This window comes from Scylla paramamosain, chromosome 2 (genome assembly GCF_035594125.1).
Source record: "Scylla paramamosain isolate STU-SP2022 chromosome 2, ASM3559412v1, whole genome shotgun sequence".
In the NCBI taxonomy this organism is placed as follows: domain Eukaryota; kingdom Metazoa; phylum Arthropoda; class Malacostraca; order Decapoda; family Portunidae; genus Scylla; species Scylla paramamosain.
Genome location: NC_087152.1, coordinates 23,093,255 through 23,114,005, shown reverse-complemented (window position 1 = coordinate 23,114,005; position 20,751 = coordinate 23,093,255).

The window sequence follows — 20,751 nt, the reverse complement described above, 5'->3', positions numbered from 1 at the left end:
ACCACATCTGGTTTATTGTTCTTTAAATAGTCTTCAAGTTCCAGTAGGCTGGACACCAAACCATCTACATTAGTATACATAATCTTTAAACTTCTGTTTGGTGGTCTTGTGTGGCATCTTTGTGCCACCATTTCCTCACTTTCATGTCCACAACTTTCCTGTGTTCTCTATTCATTTTTTGACTTTTAGTTTACTTCTCTATTCTTCGTTCATGACTCTTTTTATCCATATTTCCTTCAATCCTTTTGCTTTTGCCAATTTTCCTGTTCTTTGCAAGACATGTTCTGCTGCTGTTTGTGACATGATTCTTGTTTTACATTGGCTTTGTTTTATTTTTGTCATACTTTCCGATCCTGTAAACCTCTTCAATTTGTTCGACTCTCCCCTCTCCTTCCTCTGCCACTTCTGCTATAATTTCCTTAGTTCTTTTCACTTCTTTTTTTCTAGCTGTTTTCATGGCTAGGTTCTTTTCCTTGACCCCAAATACCACCATACACATCTTTCTCTGTACTATGTCTCACAAGATTACTTTTTTCCTTTATTATTTTAATCACTTGCTTTTCCATATCCTTGTTGTTTCTGTTGATGTTGCCTTGTTATGTCCTCCATGTCCACCTTTTGCTGTTCTCTCTCTTTCCAACCTTTGACTTCTTCTGTAACTAACTCTCACTCCTCCAACCCTAACCTCTCTTGCAAAGTTTTCTTTAATTCTTCATTCTCTTTCTTGAGTTTCTTAATCTCTTCACAGTATTTCTTATTTATGTCCACTATTTTTGTCACCTCTTCTCAGTTCTTTGTTTTCTTTTTCCCTTTCCATCTATTATATCACTGGATATCTTTTTTACATTGTCGCCACCCACTTCTGTTTCTTCCTTCCATGCCTTTATCATCGCTGTTAAGCTTCTTGTATTTTCACATTTTCTTCTTTAGTTATCCACATTCATGTATTTGTATGAGCTACATTGAGATCCTCTTCCTTGAAGCCCTCAAAAATACTTGTATGTGTGTGTGTGTTAACCTAGTTGATTACACTTATCTAGTTGTGACATACAGAAAAATACTGTTCCATCATTACAGTGCGTGTGTCAAGGCTGAAGGAAGGACTTGGATAGTGAATGTGATAGTGTGGGTGATTGGGCCACTCAGGAAAAATTATACGATCAATCATGCAAAAGTGTGATGCATGCTTCAAGTGCCAATGAAGAGCATTATGATGGCAAGAATATATATATATATATATATATATATATATATATATATATATATATATATATATATATATATATATATATATATATATATATATATATATATATATATATATATATATATATATATATATATACACACACATTGTATAGGTCTTCTTGATAGTTTGTTTTGCAGGGAAACTCCAGTTTCCTTCAACTTTATTCTTTCGTCAGTTGCTGTTTTGCCTATTTCTGCAGGCACCTTCAAGCTAAAAAAAACAATAAAATACTATGCAAAAGTTGTATAAAATTCACATCATATGGCACTACACACAAAAAACAAAACACTACAAGCACCAAGATTATATACTGGATTGACAGAAAACAATAAGTATCCACACACATCTTGCCTGTATGGCAATGAGAGAGGGACTGAAATAGTTGGGTTCCTAACACTATGATAATGGTATTGGAACGGGCCTCCGAAACATTATCTTACAATATGTGATTGACTTGATGTTAAGTTATTATTCAGTACTGGATTTATGTGTTTAATATATATTGCCTCTAATAATTTTGTATCCATATTGGACTCTGTCTTGTGTAGTATTCTGAAATCTTTGTCACAAAAAGGGATGATCATGTTCATGTGAATGGGAACTTATTACTGAAAATGATGGAACAGCTGGTTGATTATTAGTTCAAGGAGAAATACCTTTATGTTCAGCAATTCTATGTGCAAGGTTATGTCTCGTCTCATAAAGTTTGGTGGCATCCCTACTTCCTTGATACCATTTTCCTATCGTTCTATGCCAATAGAATGGAATACATCTACAACAAATAAGAGATAGCATATATCAGCGTTCCCTCACATATTCATGGTTTTGCATATTTGCGGAGTTTTCCCTAACCTAACCTAACTAATGGGGAGTTTTCAGAGTTGCCAGGTGTCACCACCAGCTCAGTTTTTCAGCCCAAAGAGCCCAAATTATTCTTTCAGTTATAAATTACAGTAACCCAAGATATAACGAACACATATGGGGGGAGAGTGGGTCACTTGAGATGAAAATTTGCTATATATGTGTATAGAGAGAGAGAGAGAGAGAGAGAGAGAGAGAGAGAGAGAGAGAGAGAGAGAGGCAGCAGACAGCAGCCTTAAATAGGTTGTTATACCTGAAATTTCGTAATTAGAAGTTCATTATATCAAGGGTTTATTGTACATATCAACTTATTCCCCTTTTATTTTATAGTGCACTGTATTTTTTAATTAAAATATCATGTACTATACATATAATAACTGTTTTTTATTGTCTTAAAGTGAATTGCTTAGTAAATGTGAGATGCATAGTTTAAGGTTTAAACTATAAATATAGGTAGTTCTGATCCTTATAAGGATGGTTTCCCATATTCACAGATTTTAACTATTTGCAGAAGGCTCTGGAATGTAACTCTCACAGATGGCAGGGAAACACTGCATATCTTCCCTCCCACAACAGCGATGCACTTAATGAATTGGGCCAAGATAATTAGTGAAAGCTTTCTGTGTTAAAGAGATGCAGCTAGTGAGCCAATATATATACTGATCGTTCAATTAATCCTTTATGTCATAAAACTTCTCTGAAAAAATCTAGTGAATAATTTTTCCTCTATCACTGCACTGTCCTTGATCTAAATTACATATTAAAACTACACATGATAGTGTAATGATCAGTATGCTTGGCTCACAAACCACATATATATATATGCTTGGCTTTGTCTCCAAACTCTCACCCATAGAGAGACTGTATTAACCTGCAGAAATAAAGCTATCATTCAAGGAAACTGGTTTGTTTGCCAAACAAACATTACATTGCTGAATATTCTGTGGCACCAAATGCTTTGTCAGGAATTGTGGCAATGATATTTCAATCCTTGTCTTTGCATCCTACAATTTGTATGCTGAACATAAACCTTATCAACAAGTTTCTTGAGCTTCATATACTTTTATATATATTACACAAAGTCCATGACAACTGAAAAAAACTATGCAAATAATGCAATGTAGCAGTAGCATCAAGGTAACACCAGTCTGCTACTAGTACTGCTGCCATCCACCTTCTGACCTGCTCAGATGAAGCAGAAGCATTGTCCTCTTCAAAAGAATCCTCAGCCACCACACCAGACCGCTCATCGCTGTGGTAGTGTTGGGAGTAGAAGTTGGGGTAGTGGACAGGAGGAATGACACTGCCCTCACTCTGTGTTGAAAATATATGCTGCCATAAGATGGAGAAAATACTGAATCTGATACTGAAAGAAATAAAGAACAAAATTGTTTACAAAAATTTTATCATAATTGTTTATAATATCAAGCAAATCTACAGAACATAGGACAACTCTACAACAAGCAGGCTCCAGGCTCCAGGCTGGCAAGCTTGAATAGTCTACACATCATATAAACTTTTGACTGAATAAAGATTCAGATGGATCCATGCTATTTTACAGGATTTAAGCTTTTAACAATGATACAAGTTCCCCATCAAAGGAACAACAAACTAAAGTCAAGTATGCGATCTCCTTCACTTTGTGTGCCTTCTTGTTGCAGTAAAATAATGCTCAGCTTCATTTATCCAATTTTCATGGTCTAAACGAAACCTTTCTTATCAAAGATAATATAAGTTGTGGGATTTAGTTCACAATCAAATCAACATTTCTCTATTTTACCTACATCTGACATCTCTATTTATATGAATTTTTCTACAGCTACCCACCCACCAAGAGAAGAGTGCTGTGCAGATCTCCATCACCCACAATAAGTCCCTGAAATGCCTAAATAAACTTGGGATTCATGTTAAATAAAAACAAAACTCACTGGGACATAGTACACATTTGCAAGAGTCCAAGGCAAGACTATCCCACCATCTGTGTACCATGGAATGCTCCCAACAACTGGAGTTACCCACAACTGAGCTGCACTTGGTGCCAATAACCACTCATTCTCAGATACCCAACTCCTAAGCAAATCAGTGCTGCATCTGATTACCACTAGGACAATACTTAGTAAAAATGAACAAAGGTGGGGAGTTCCTCAGTCTATTACCATTACTGGGTAGGATACAGATGGAGAAATAGTACAAAAGACAGTTCAGTATTTAGTACAGTAGAGAACACTAACCCTCACCTATAGAAAGAGATCAGCCATCAATACTTTCAAAGGAATAATTTCATCACTTTTACGAAGAATTTGCCTTTAAGTATTTTTTAACCCCTTATATACCAAACCGCTAAAACGCATGCAAAACAAACTTTATGGAGAAACAGAATAACATTACCAAAAACATGTATTTTGAGTGTTTTTGATCATGTGATCTATAAAAACGCTTAAGTACATGCAAAGAACATTATGTTTGGGAAACAAAAGGACATTACGAGAAACGTGTATTATGAGTGTTTTTATAAGTTCCTTAAGTACCAAAAAGCTAAAACTCACAAATAACACTCTTTATTTAGAAAATAAAAAAAATTAAAAAATAAAATAAATAGGATTTTTTTTTTTTTGTTATTCATCTTCATAGGTACCGAGATGACAAAATTCTGGGAAAATTCAGGGCAATTATGCGATAAAAGAATATTATCAAAAAAGTTAATTTCAGCTTTTTTTTTTTCGGACTGTTATGTACTAAACCCTAAAGTGCATGCAAAGCCTCCAATATGAGGAAATTAAACGACCTTACCAAAAATCTGTGTTTTGTGTGTTTTTAAGCATGTTAGGCACCAAAACGATAAATAATAAGGAACTCACTCTATATGGGAATCCAAAACAAAGTTACTGAAAACGTGTCTTCTCAGTGTTTTACGTAGAAAAACGCTAAAACGGATGCAAACCAACCAATATCAAGAAGTAGAAAAACATTACCAAAAAGGTATATTTTGAGTGTTTTTGAGCTTGTTACCTACAAAAAAACGCGAAAATTGATACAAAGCACTCTATATTGGGAAACAAAGGGACATTGCAAGAAAAGTGTATAATGAATGTTTTATAGTTCAAAAGAACCACAAGCCAAAAAACGCAAAAACTCGTGTATATGGAGAAGTCTCCTAGATACTAAAATGCTGAAACTCATGAATAGCACTCTTAATTGAGAAACAGAACAACTTTACTAAATGCGTGTATTTTGAGTGCTTTTCACATTCTTAGTTACCAAAAACCCCAAATTACATGCGAAAATAGCTTTGTGGGGAAAAAAAAAAAGACTTTACCAGAAAAGTGTCTTTTGAGTGTTTTTCAACGTGATAGGTAATAAAGCACTCAAAAGCAGGACAATCACATTACATTGGAATAAAAACATTTTTTTACCAAGAACTTGCCTTTAAATGTTTTTGAGCTCCTTATATATAAAACTGCTAAAACGCATGCAAAACACACTTTATGGAGAAACAGAATAACATTACCAAAACCTTGTATTTTGAGTGTTTTTGATCATGTTATCTATAAAAACGCTTAAATACATGCAAAGAACCTTATGTTTGGGAAACGAAAGGACATTACGAGAAACGTGTATTATGAGTGTTTTTAAGTTCCTTAAGTACCAAAAAGGTAAATTCCACAAATAACACTCTTTATTGAAAAAAAAAAAAAAAAAAAAATAGGATTTTTTATTTTTCTTTATTTATCTTCATAGGTATCGAGATGCCAAAATTCTTGGAAAATTCAGGGCAATTATATGATAAAAGAATATTATCAAAAAATTTAATTTTAGCTTTATTTTCGGCCTGTTATGTACCAAACCCTAAAGTGCATGCAAAGCCTCTTATATGAGGAAATTAAACGACCTTATCAGAAATCTCTCTTTTGAGTGTTGTTCAGCATGTTAGGCACCAAAACAATAAATAATAAAGAACTCACTCTATATGGGAATTCTAAACAAAATTACTGAAAACGTGTCTTCTCAGTGTTTTACGTAAAAAAACGCTAAAACGGGTGCAAACAAACCAATATAAAGAAATAGAAAAACATTACCAAAAAGGTATATTTTGAGTGTTTTTGAGCTTGTTACCTATAAAAAACACGAAAATTGATGCAAAGCACTCTATAATGGGAAAGAAAAGGACATTGCAAGAAAAGTGTATAATGAGTGTTTTATAGTTCAAAAGAACCACAAGGCAAAAAATGCAAAAACTAGTGTATATGAAGAAGTTTCGTAGATACCAAAATGCTAAAACTCATGAACAACACTCTTAATTGAGAAACAGAACAATCTTACTAAATGTGTGTATTTTGAGTGCTTTTCACATTCTTAGTTACCAAAACCCCAAATTGCATGCGAAGCCAGCTTTATGTGGGAAAAAAATGACATTACCAGAAAAAATGTCTTTTGAGTGTTTTTGAGCGTGTTAGGCAATAAAGCACTAAAAAGGAGGGCAATCACATTACATTGGAATAAAACCAATTTTGAGCTCCTTATATAACAAAACACTAAAACGCATGCAAAATACACTTTATGGTGAAACAGAATAACATTACCAAAAACATGTATTTATTGTGTTTTTGATCATGTTACCAATAAAAACGCTTAAATGACATTAACAGAAAAAATGTCTTTTAAGTGTTTTTGAGCGTGATATGCAACAAAGCACTAAAAAGCAAAAAAATCACGTAACTTGGGAATAAAACTAACTTTTACGAAGAACTTGCCTTTAAATGTTTTTTTAACTCCTTACATACCAAAACGCTAAAACGCATGTAAAACACCCTTTATGGAGAAACAGAATAACTACCAAAAATGTGTATTTTGAGTGTTTTTGATCATGTTACTTATAAAAACGCTTAAATACATGTAAAGAACCCTATGTTTGTATAAGAAAAGGACATTAAGAAAATCGTGTATTATGAGTGTTTTTAAGTTCCTTAAGTACCAAAAAGCTAAAACACACAAATAACACTTTATAGAGAAAAAAAAAATTTTATTCATCTTCATAGGTACCAAAATTCTGGAAAAATTCAAGGAAATTTTGTAAAAAAAATTAATTAAAAAAAAATATCTTTACCTTTTTTCCAGAGTTATGTACCAAACCATGAAGTGCATGGAAAGCCACCTATATGGAGAAATTACTCGACTTTACCAGAAACCTGTCTTTTGAGTGTTTTTTCCAGCAATTTCAACAATATTACTGAAAACGTGTCTTTTCAGTGATTTACGTAGAAAAACGCTAAAACGGATGCAAACCAACCAATATGAAGAAATAGAATAACATTTTCAAAAAGACATATTTTGATGTGTTTTTGAGCTTCTCACCTACAAAAAAATGCGAAAATGGATGAAACGCACTCTATATTAGGAAAGAAAAGGATATTACGAGAAACGTGTATAATGAGTGTTTTATAGTTTTAAAAGAACCAAAGGCAAAAAACTAAAAAAACTCGTGTACATAAAGAAGTTTCTTACATACCAAAATGCTGAATCTCATGAATAACACTTTTAATTAAGAAACAGAACAACCTTACTAAATGCCTGTATTTTGAGTGTTTTTCACTTTCTTAGTTACCAAAACCCCAAATACCATGCGAAACTAGCTTTATGTGGGAAAAAAAAAAATACCAGAAAATGTCTTTCGAGTGTTTTTGAGCGTGTTAGGCAATAAACCACTAAAAAGCAGGGCAATCACATTACATGGGAATAAAACCAACTTTTACCAAGAACTTGCCTTTAGGTGTTTTTGAGCTCATTACATACCAAAACGCTAAAACACATGCAAAACACCTTTTATGGAGAAACAATAACATTACCAAAAATATGTATTTTGAGTGTTTTTGATAATTTTCTCTATAAAAACGCTTAAATACATGCAAAGAACCTTATGTTTGGGAAACGAAAGGACATTACGAGAAATATGTATTATGAGTGTTTTTTAGTTCGTTAAGTACCAAAAAGCTAAAACCCACAAATAACACTCATTATTTAGAAAAATAAATAAATAAAAATAAAAAAATAGGATCTTTTTTTTTGTTATTCATCTTCATAGGTACCGAGATGCCAAAATTCTGGGAAAATTCCGGGCTATTATATGATAAAAGAAAATGATAAAAAAAGTTAATTTTAGTTTTTTTTCGGACTGTTATATACCAAACCCTAAAGTGCATGCAAAGCCTTCTATATGAGGAAATTAAACGAACTTAAAAGAAATCTGTCTTTTGAGTGTTTTTCAGAATGTTAGGCACCAAAACGATAAATAAATAAGGAACTCACTCTATATGGGAATCCAAACAAAACTACTGAAAACGTGTCTTCTCAGTGTTTTACGTAGAAAAACGCTAAAACGGATGCAAACCAACCAATTAAAAAAAAAAAAAATAGAAAAACATTATCAAAAAGGTAAATTTTGAGTTTTTTTGAGCTTGTTACCTACAAAAAACGCGAAAATTGATGCAAAGCACTCTATATTAGGAAATAAAAGGACATTGCAAGGAAAGTGTATAATGAGTGTTTTATAGTTCAAAAGAACCAAAAGGCAAAAAACGCAAAAACTTATGGATATTTTCCTAGTTTAGTTTAGTTTTCCTTAGTTTCCTAGATACCAAAATGCTGAAACTCATGAATAACCTTCCTAATTGAGAAACAGAACAACCTTACTAAATGCGTGTATTATGAGAGCTTTTCACATTCTTAGTTACCAAAACCCAAAATTGCATGCGAAACCAACTTTATGTGAGAAAAAAATGACATTACCAGAAAAGTCTTTTGAGTGTTTTTGAGCCTGATAGGCAATAAAGCATTACATTACATTTGAATAAAACCAATTTTTAATAAGAACTTGCCTTTAAGTCTTTTTGAGCTCCTTATATACCAAAACACTAAATCGCATGCAAAATACACTTTATGGTGAAACAGAATAAAATTACCTAAAACATGTATTTTGAGTATTTTTGATCATGTTATCTATAAAAACGCTTAAATACATGTTTGGGAAACAAAAGGACATTACGAGAAACGTATATTATGAGAGTTTTTAAGTTTAAGTGCCAAAAATCTAAAACCTACTCTTTATTTAAAAAAAATAAATAAATAAATAAAAAATAAACAAAATAGGATTTTTTTTTTGTTATTCATCTTCATAGGTACCGAAATGCCAAAATTCTGGGAAAATTCAAGGCAATTATATGATAAGAGAATATTATCAAAAAAGTTGATTTTAGCTTTTTTTTTTCGGACTGTTATGTACGAAACCCTAAACTGCATGCAAACCCTCCTATATAAGGAAATAAAACGACCTTACCAGAAATCTGTCTTTTCATTGTTTTCAGCATGTTAAGCACCAAAATGATCAATAATAAGCAACTCACTTCATATGGGAATCCAAAACAAAATTACTGAAAACGTGTGTTCCCAGTGTTTTACGTAGAAAAACGCTAAAATGGATGCAAACTAACCAATATCAAGAAATAGAAAAAACATTAACAACAAGGTATATTTTGAGTGTTTTTGAGCTTGTTACCTACAAAAAAACGCTAAAATTGATACAAAGCACTCTATATTGGGAAACAAAGGGACAATGCTATAAAAGTGTATAATGAGTGTATTATAGTTCAAAAGAACAACAAGGCAAAAAACGCAAAAACTCGTGTATATGGAGAAGTTTCCTAGATACCAAAATGCTGAAACTCATGAATAACACTCTTACTTGAGAAATAGAACAACCTTACCAAATTTTGACTGTTTTTCATATTCTTAGTTACCAAAAACCCAAATTTCATGCGAAACCAGATTTATGTGGGAAAACATGACATTTCCAGAAAAATGTCTTTTGAGTGTTTTTGAGCGTGATAGGCAATAAAACACTAAAAAGCAGGGCAATCACTATTCATTGGAATAAAACCAATTTTTACCAAGAACTTGCATTTAAATGTTTTTGAGCTTCTTATATACCAAACCGTTAAAACGCATGGAAAACAAACTTCATGGAGAAATAGAATAACATAACCAAAAACATGTAATTTGGGTGTTTTTATCATTTTATCTGTAAAAAACGCTTAAATACATGCAAAGAACATTATGTTTGGGAAAGAAAAGGACATTACGAGAAACGTGCATTATGAGTGATTTTTTTTAAGTTCCTTAAGTACCAAAAAGCTAAAACCAACAAATAACACTCTTTATTTAGAAAATAAAAACAAAAAATAGGAATTTTTTTCATCTTCATAGGTACCGAGATGCCAAAATTCTGGGAAAATTCAGGAAAATTATATGAACAAAAGAATATTATCAAAAAAGTTAATTTTAGCTTTTTTTTTCGGACTGTTATGTACCAAACCCTAAAGTGCATGCAAAGCCTCCTATATGATGAAATAAAACGACCTTACCAGAAATCTGTCTTTTGAGTGTTTTTCAGCATGTTAGGCACCAAAACGATAAATAATAAAGAACTCACTCTATATGGGAATCCAAAAGAAAATTACTGAAAATGTATCTTCTCAGTGTTTTACGTAGAAAAACGCAAAAACTCGTGTATATAAAGAAGTTTCTTAGATACCAAAATGCTGAAACTCATGAATAACAATTTTAATTGAGAAACAGAACAACCTTAGCAAATGCTGTATTTTGAGTGTTTTTCATATTCCTAGTTAGCAATACCCAAAATAGCATAAGAAACTAGCTTTATGAGCGAAAAAAATGACATTATCAGAAGTGTCTTTTAATTATTTTTGAGCGTGTTAGGCAATGAAGTACTAAAAAGCAGGGCAATCACATTACATGGGAATAAAACCAACTTTTTCCAAGAATTTGCCAATATGTGTTTTTGAGCTCCATACATACCAAACCGCTAAAACGCATGGAAAACAAACTTTATTGAGAAACAGAATAGCATTACCAAAAACATGTATTTTGAGTGTTTTTGATAATGTTATCTATAAAAACGCTTAAATACATGGAAAGAACCTTATGTTTGGGAAACGTAAGGACATTACGAGAAACGTGTATTATGAGTGTTTTTAAGTTTCTTAACTACCAAAAAGCTAAAACCCACAAATAACACTCGTTATTTAGAAAGAAATCAAAAAATAAAAAAAAATAAAAAAAAGATTTTCTTTCTTTTTTTTTCATTCACCTCCATAGGTACCGAGATGCCTAAATTCTAGGAAAAATTAGGGCAATTATATGATAAGAGATTTTTATAAAAAAGTTGATATTAGCTTTTTTTCGGACTGTTATGTACCAAACACTAAAGTGCATGCAAATTTCCATATGAGGAAATTAAACGACCTTACCAGAAATCTGTGTTTTGAGTGTTTTTCAGCATGTTAGGCACCAAAATGATAAATAATAAAGAACTCTATATGGCAAACCAAAAAAAAAAAATTACTAAAAACGTGTCTTCTCAGTGTTTTACGTAGAGAAACGCTAAAACGGATGCAAACCAACCAATATCAAGAACTAGAAAAACATTACCAAAAAGGTATATTTTGAGTGTTTTTGAGCTTGTTACCTACAAAAAAAAAACGCGAAAATTGATACAAAGCACTCTATATTGGGAAACAAAGGGACATTGCAAGAAAAGTTTATAATGAATGTTTTATAGTTCAAAAGAACCACAAGCCAAAAAACGCAAAAACTCGTGTATATGGAGAAGTCTCCTAGATACTAAAATGCTGAAACTCATGAATAGCACTCTTAATTGAGAAACAGAACAACTTTACTAAATGCGTGTATTTTGAGTGCTTTTCACATTCTTAGTTACCAAAATCCCAAATTGCATGTGAAACTAGCTTTATGTGGGGAAAAAAAATGACATTACCAGGAAAGTGTCTTTTGAGTGTTTTTGAGCGTGATAGGCAATAAAGCACTAAAAAGCAGGGGAATCACTTTACATGGAAATAAAATCAATTTTTATCAAGAACTTGCCTTTAAGTGTTTTGAGCTCCTTATATACCAAAACGCTAAAATACATGCAAAACACACTTTATGGAGAAAGAGAATAACATTACCAAAACATATATTTTGAGTGTTTTTGATCATGTTACCAATAAAAACGCTTAAATACATGCAAAGAACCCTATTTTTGGGAAACGAAAGGGCATGACGAGAAACGTGTATTATCAGTGTTTTTAAGATCATTATTTACCAAAAAGCTAAAAGCCACAAATAACACTCTTTATAGAGAAAAAATAAATAAATAAATACAATAAAATAAAAAAATACGATATTTTTTTCTTTCTTTTTAATCTTCACAGGTACCGAGATTCCAAAATTTGGGCAGAATTCAGGAAATTATGAGTCAATTATCAAAAAATTAATTTTAGCTTTTTTTTTTCGTACTGTTATATACCAAACCCTAAAGTGCATGCAAAGCCACCTATATGGGGAAATTAAACGTCTTTGCTAGAAAACTGTCTTATGAGTGTTTTTCAGCTTGTTAGGCACCCTATCGGTAAATAACATGCAAATCACTCTATATGGGAATCTAAAACAAAATTACTGAAAAAGTGTCTTTTCGGTGTTTTACATAGAAAAACGCTAAAACGGATGCAAACCAACCAATAAGAAGAAATAAAATAACATTACCAAAAAGGTACATTTTGAGTGTTTTTGAGCTTGTTACCTACAAAAAACGCGAAAATGGATGCAAAGCACTCCCTATTGGGAAACAAAAAGACATTACGAGAAACGTGTATAATGAGTGTCTTATTATTTTTGAGCAAAAAAACTTGTGGTTCAGAAGAACCACAAGGCAAAAAAACGCAAAAACTCGTGTATATAAGGAAGTTTCTTAGATACCAAAATGCTGAAACTCATGAATAACAATATTAATTGAGAAACAGAACAACCTTACCAAATGCGTATATTTTGAGTGTTTTTCACATTCTTAGCAAAACCCCAAATAGCACGCGAAACTATGTTGGAAAAAGAATGACATTACTAGATGTGTCTTTTGAGTGTTTTTGAGCGTGTTAGGCAATAAATCACACACACAAAAAAAAAAAAAAAAAAAAAAAAAAAAAAACAGGGCAATAACATTACATGGGAATAAAATCAACTTTTACCAAGAACTTGCCTTGAAGTGTTTTTGACCTCCTTACAAGCCAAAACGCTAAAACGCATGCAAAAAACTCCTTTATGGAGAAGCAGAATAACATTACTAAAAACATGTGTTTTAAGTGTTTTTAAGTGTTTTTAAGTGTTCCTTAAGTACCAAAACGTTAAAACCCAAAAATAACACTCTTTATAGAGAGAAAAAAAAATAAATAAAAAAATAGCTTTTTTTCATATTGATTTTCATAGGTACCAAAATGCCAAAATTCTGCCAAAATTCAGCGAATTTATGTGGAAAAAAGAACATTATCAAAAAAGTTAATTATAGCTCTTTTTTCGGATCTTTATGTACCAAACTCTAAAGTGCATGCCACCTATATAAGGAAGTTAAACGACTTTACCAGAAACCTGTCTTTTCAGTGTTTTTGAGCATGTTAGGCACCAAAACGATAAATAATATGGAAGTCAGTCAATATGTGAATCCAAAACAAAATTACTGAAAACGTGTCTTTTCAGTGTTTTACGTAGAAAAACGCTAAAACGGATGCAAACCAACAAATACGAAGAAATAGAATAACATTACCGAAAAGTGTTTTTGAGCTTTTTACCTACAAAAAACGCGCAAAAAGATGGAATGCACTCTATATTGGGAAGCAAAAGGACATTACGAGAAACGTGTATAATGAGTGTTTTATAGTTTCACAAGAACCACAAGGCAAAAAACGCAAAAACTCGTGTATATAGAGAAGTTTCTTACATACCAAAACGCTAAAACTCATGAATAACACTTTTAATTGAAAAACAGAACTACCTTACCAAATGTGTGTATTTTGAGTGTTTTTCACATTCTTAGTTACGAAAATCCCAAATTACATGCGAAACTAGCTTTATGTGGGAAAAAAATGACATTACCAGAAAAGTGTCTTTTGAGTGTTTTTGAGCGTTATATGCAACAAAACACTAAAAAGCAAAATAATCACATTACACTGGAATAAAACCAAAATTTACGAAGAACTTGCCTTTAAGTTTTTTTTAACTCCTTACATACCAAAACGCTAAACGCATGGAAAACAACCTTTATGGAGAAACAGAATAACATTACCAAAAACATGTATTTTGAGTGTTTTTGATCATGTTACCTATAAAATCGCTTAAATACATGCAAAGAACCCTATGTTTGTGAAACGAAAGGACATTACGAAAATCGTGTATTATGAGTATTTTTAAGTTCCTTAAGTACCAATAATCTAAAACCCACAAATAACACTCTTTATTGAGAAAAAAACAATAAAAAAATAGATTTTTTTTGTTATTCATCTTCATAGGTACCGACATGCCAAAATTCTGAGAAAATTCAGGGAAATTATGTGAAAAAAACAAAAAAAAAAATAATTCTAGCTTTTTCCGGAGTTATGTACGAAACCCGGAAGTGCATGCAAAGCCACCTATATGGGGAAAATTACACGACTTTACAAGAAACGTGTCTTTGGGTGTTTTCAGCAATTTCAACAATATTACTGAAAACGTGTTTTTTCAGTTTTAGCGTAGAATGCTAAAACGGATGCAAACCAACCAATAAGAAGAAATAGAATAACATTACAAAAAAGTTGAGTGTTTTTGAGCTTGTTGCCTACAAAAAACGCAAAAATGAATGCAAAGAAGTCTATATTGGGAAACAAAAGTATATTACAAGAAAATTGTATAATGAATGTTTTAATAGTTTTCAAAAACCATAAGGCAAAAAACGCAAAAACTCGTCTATATGGAGATTTTCTTAGATACCAAAATGCTGAAATTCATGAATAACACTTGTAATTGAGAAACAGAACAACCTTACCAAATGAGTGTATTTGAGTGTTTTTCGCATTCTTAGTTACCAAAATCCGAAATTACATGCGAAACTAGCTTTATGTTGGAAATAAATGACATTACCAGAAAAAAAAGTGTCTTGAGTGTTTTTGAGCTTGTTAGGCAATAAAGCACAAAAAAGCAGGGCAATGACATTACATGGGAATAAAACCAACATTTACCAAGAACTTGTCTTTAAGTGCTTTTCAGCTCCTTACATACTAAAATGCTAAAATGCATGCAAAACACCCTTTATTGAGAAACAAAATAACATTACGAGAAACATGAATTTTCAGTGTTTTTGATCTCTTACGTATAAAAACGCTTAAATACATGCAAAGAACCCTATGTTTGGGAAACGAAAGGACATTACGAGAAACGTGTATTATGAGTGTTTTTAAGTTCCATGAGTACGAAAAGAGTTAAAACCCACAAATAACAGTCTTTATAGAGAAAATAAATAAATAAATTAAATTTAGGATTTTTTTTTTGTTATTTATCTTCATAGGTACCGAGATGCCAATATTCTGGCAAAATTTAGGGAAATTATTTGAAAAAATAATATTTTGAAAAAAGTTAATTTTAGCTTTTTTTTTTGGACTGTTATGTACCAAACCCTAAAGTGTATGCAAAGCCACCTACATGAGGAAATTAAACGACTTTACCAGATACCTGTCTTTTGATTTTTTTTCGGCAAGTTAGGCACCAAAACGATAAATAATATGGAAGTCACTCTTTATGGGAATCCAAAACAAAATTACTGAAAACGTGTCTTTTTTAGTGTTTTACTTAGAAAAACATTGAAACGGATGCAAACAAACCAATATGAAGAAACAGAATCATATTACTAAAAAGTTATATTTTGAGTGTTTTTGAGCTTGTTACCTACAGAAAACGCGAAAATAGTTGCAAAGCACTCTATATTGGGAAAGAAAAGGACATTACGAGAAACGTGTATAATGAGTGTTTTATAGTTTCACAAGAACAACAAGGCAAAACACGCAAAAACTCGTGTATATGGAGATGTTTCTTAGATACCAAAATGCTGAAATTCATGAAGAACAATCTTAATTGAGAAACAGAACAACCTTACCAAATGGGTGTATTTTGAATCTTTTTAACATTCTTACTTAGCAAAACCCCAAATTGCATGCAAAACTAGCTTTGTGTGAAAAAAAATATTACCAGAAAATTGTCGAGTTTTTTTGAGCGTGTTAGGCAATAAAGCACTAAAAAGCAGGGCAATCACATTACATGGGAATAAAACCAACTTTTACCAGTAACTTGCCTTTAAGTGTTTTTAAGCTCCTTACATACGAGAACGCTAAAACGCATACAAAACAAGTATTTTGAGTCTTTTGTAAGATTGTTACGTAAAAAAAACGCCTAAATGAATCGGAAATATCGTATATGGGAAAAATTAAAAGATATTACGAGAAACGTGTTTTATGAGTGTTTTTGATTTTCGTGGTATCAAAAGGGTAAAACGCATGAAAAACACTCTATATGGAGAAACAGAACAATACTGCCAAAAAAAAGAAAAGTGCATTTTGAGTGTTATGACATTGTTAGTTACCAAAAAGCCAAAACTCATGCAAAGACCCATATATAGATATATGAAACGACTCAAAAACACTCAAAATATACCTTTTTGGTAATGTTTTTTTCTATTTCTTGATATTGGTTGGTTTGCATCCATTTTAGCGTTTTTCTACGTAAAACACTGGGAACACACGTTTTCAGTAATTTTGTTTTGGATTCCCATATAAAGTGAGTTCCTTATTATTGATCATTTTGGTGCTTAACATGCTGAAAACACTGAAAAGACAGATTTCTGGTAAGGTCGTTTCATTTCCTTATATAGGAGGCTTTGCATGCAGTTTAGGGTTTGGTACATAACAGTCCGAAAAAAAAGCTAAAATCAACTTTTTTGATAATATTCTCTTATCATATAATTGCCTTGAATTTTCCCAGAATTTTGGCATTTCGGTACCTATGAAGATGAATAAAAATAAATTAAAAAATCCAATTTTTTTATTATTTTATTTATTTCTTTTTTTTCCAAATAAAGAGTGGGTTTTATGTTTTTGGTACTTAAACTTAAAAACACTCATAATATACGTTTCTCGTAATGTCCTTTTGTTTCCCAAACATAAGGTTCTTTGCATGCATTTAAGCGTTTTTAGAGATAACATGATCAAAAATACTCAAAATACATGTTTTTGGTAATTTTATTCTTTTTCATTATAAAGTGTATTTTGCTTGCGTTTTAGTGTTTTGGTATATAAGGAGCTCAAAAAGACTTAAAGGCAAGTTCTTATTAAAAATTTGTTTTATTGAAATGTAATGTGATTGCCCTGCTTTTTAGTGTTTTATTGCATATCAGGCTCAAAAACACTCAAAAGACTTTTTTCTGGTAATGTCATTTTTTTCTCACATAAAGCTTGTTTCGCATGCAATTTGGGGTTTTGGTAACTAAGAATGTGAAAAGCTCTTAAATTACACGCATTTAGTAAGGTTGTTCTGTTTCTCAATTAGGAATGTTATTCATGAGTTTCAGCATTTTAGTATCTCGGAAACTTCTCTATATCCAGAAGTTTTTGCGTTTTTTGCCTTTTGGTTCTTTTGAACTATAAAACACTCATTATACACTTTTCTTGCAATGTCCTTTTATTTCCTAATATAGAGTGCTTTGCATCAATTTTCGTGTTTTTTATAGGTAACAAGCTCAAAAACACTCAAAATATACCTTTCTGGTATGTTTTTCTATTATTTTTAAATTGGCTGGTTTGTATACGTTTTAGCGTTTTTCTACGTAAAACATTGAGAAGACACTTTTTCAGTAGTTTTGTTTGGATTCCCATATAGAGTGAGTTCCTTATTTATTTATCGTTTTGGTGCCTAACATTCTGAAAAACACTCAAAAGACAGATTTCTTTTAAGGTCGTTTAATTTCCTCATATAGGAGGCTTTGGATGCACTTTAGGGTTTGGTACATAACAGGCCGAAAAAAAAGCTAAAATTAACTTTTTTGATAATATTCTTTTATCACATAATTGCCCTGAATTTTCCCAGAATTTTGGCATCTCCGTACCTATGAAGATAAATAAAGAAAAAAAAAATCTTATTTTTTAATTTTTTATTGATTTATTTATTTTTTTCTCAATAAAGAGTGTTATTTGTGGGATTTATCTTTTTGGTACTTAAGGAACTTAAAAACACTCATAATACACGTTTCTCGTAATGTCCTTTTGTTTCCCAGACATAAGGTTCTTTGCATGTATTTAAGCGGTTTTATAGATAACATGATCAAAAACACTCAAAATACAAAGTTTTTGTAATGTTATTCTGTTTCTCCATAAAGTGTGTTTTGCATGCGTTTTATCAGTTTTTTATATAAGGAGCTCAAAAACACTTAAAGCCAAGTTCTTGGTAAAAAATGGTTTTATTCCAGTGTAATGTGATTGTCCTGCTTTTGAGAGCTTTATTACCTATTACGTTGAAAAACACTCATAAGACACTTTTCTGGTAAAGTCGTTTTTTTCCCCACAAAGCTATTTTTTGCATGTAATTTGGTGTTTTTGGTAACTAAGAATGTGAAAAGCACTCAAAATACACGCATTTAGTAAGGTTATTCTGTTTCTCAATTAAGAGTGTTATTTATGAGTTTCAGCATTTTGGTATAAAAGAAATCTCTCCATATACACGAGTTTTTGCGTTGTGGTTCTTTTGAAGTATAAAACACTCATTATACACTTTTCTTGCAATGTCCTTTTGTTTCCCAATATAGAGTGCTTTTGCTTTCTTGTTTTTGTAGGTAAAAAGCTCAATAACATTCAAAATATACTTTTTTGGTAACGTTTTTCTATTTCTTGATATTGGTTGGTTTGCATCCGTTTTAACGTTTTTCTACGTAAAACACTGAGAAGACACGTTTTCAGTAACTTTGTTTTGGATTCTCATATAGAGTGAGTTCCTTATTATTTATCGTTTTTGTGTCTAACATGCTTAAAAACACACAAAACACAGATTTCTGGTAAGGTCGTTTAATTTCCTCATATTGGAGGCTTTGCATGCACTTTAGGGTTTAGTACATAACAGTCCGAAAAAAAGAAAAGCTGAAATTAACTTTTTTGATAATATTCTTTTATCACATAATTGCCCTGAATTTTCCCAGAATTTTGGCATCTCGGTACTTATGAAGATGAATAACAAAAAAAAAAAAAAAAAAAAATCCTATTTATTTTATTTTTTTATTTTTTATTTTCTAAATAAAGAATGTTATTTGTGGGTTTTAGCTTTTTGGTACTTAAGGAACTTATAAATACACTCATAATACACGTTTCTCGTAATGTCCTTTTGTTTCCCAAACATAATGTTCTTTGCATGTACTTAAGCGCTTTTTATAGATCACATGATCAAAAACACTGAAAATACATGTTTTTGGTAATGTTATTCTGTTTCTCCATAAAGTTTGTTTTGCATGCGTTTGAGTGGTTTGGTATATAAGGGGTTAAAAAATACTTAAAGGCAAATTCTTCGTAAAAGTTGGTTTTATTCTCATGTAATGTGATTATTCTGCTTTTTATTGCTTTGTTGTATATCACGCTCAAAAACACTCAAAAGACACTTTTCTGGTAATGTCATTTTTTTCCCAAATGATGCTAGTTTCGCATGTAATTTGGCAATTTTGTAACTAAGAATGTGAAAAAAACTCAAAATACACAATTTGGTAATGTAGTTTCGTTTATCGATTAAAAGTGTTATTCATGCATTTCATCATTTTGGTATGTAAAAATTTCTCTATATACACGAGTTTTTGCGTTTATTGCCTTGTGGTTCTTTTAAAACTATAAAACACTCATTATACACGTTTCTCGTAATGTCCTTTTGTTTCCTAATATAGAGTGCTTTACATCCATTTTTGCATTTTTTGTAGGTAACAAGCTCAAAAACACTCAAAATATATTTTTTTGGTAATGGTATTCTATTTCTTCATATAGGATGGTTTGCATCCGCTTTAGCATTTTTCTACGTAAAACACCGAAAAGACACGTTTTCAGTAATTTTGTTTTGGATTCACATATTGACTGATTTTCATATTATTTATCGTATTGGTGCCTAACATGATGAAAAACACTGAGAAGACAGGTTTCTGGTAAAGTCGTTTAACTTCCCTATATAGGTGGCTTTGCATGCATTTTAGGTTTTGGTACATAACAATCAGAAAAAAAAAAAAAACTATAATTAACTTTCACGATAATGCTCTTTTTTCATATAAATTCCCTGAATTTTGGCAAAATTTTTGGCAATTCGGTACCTATGAAGATGAAAAAAAAAAAAAATCCCAATTTTTTATTTTTTCATTTATTAATATTTTTTTGTAAAACGTGTTATTTGTGGGTTTTAGCTTTTTCGTACTGAAGGAACTTAAAAAACACTCATAATAGACATTTCTCGTAATGTCCTTTCGTTTTCCAAACATAAGGTTCTCTTTGCATGTATTTAAGCGTTTTTATAGATAGCATGATCAAAAACACTCAAAATACATGTATTTGGTAATGTTATTCTTTTTCTTCATAAAATGTATTTTACATGCGTTTTAGCGTTTTGGTATGTAAGGAGCTCAAAAACACTTAAGGGCAAGTTCTTGGTAAAATTTTGTTTTATTCCCATGTAATGTGATTGCCCTGGCTTTTAGTGCTTTATTG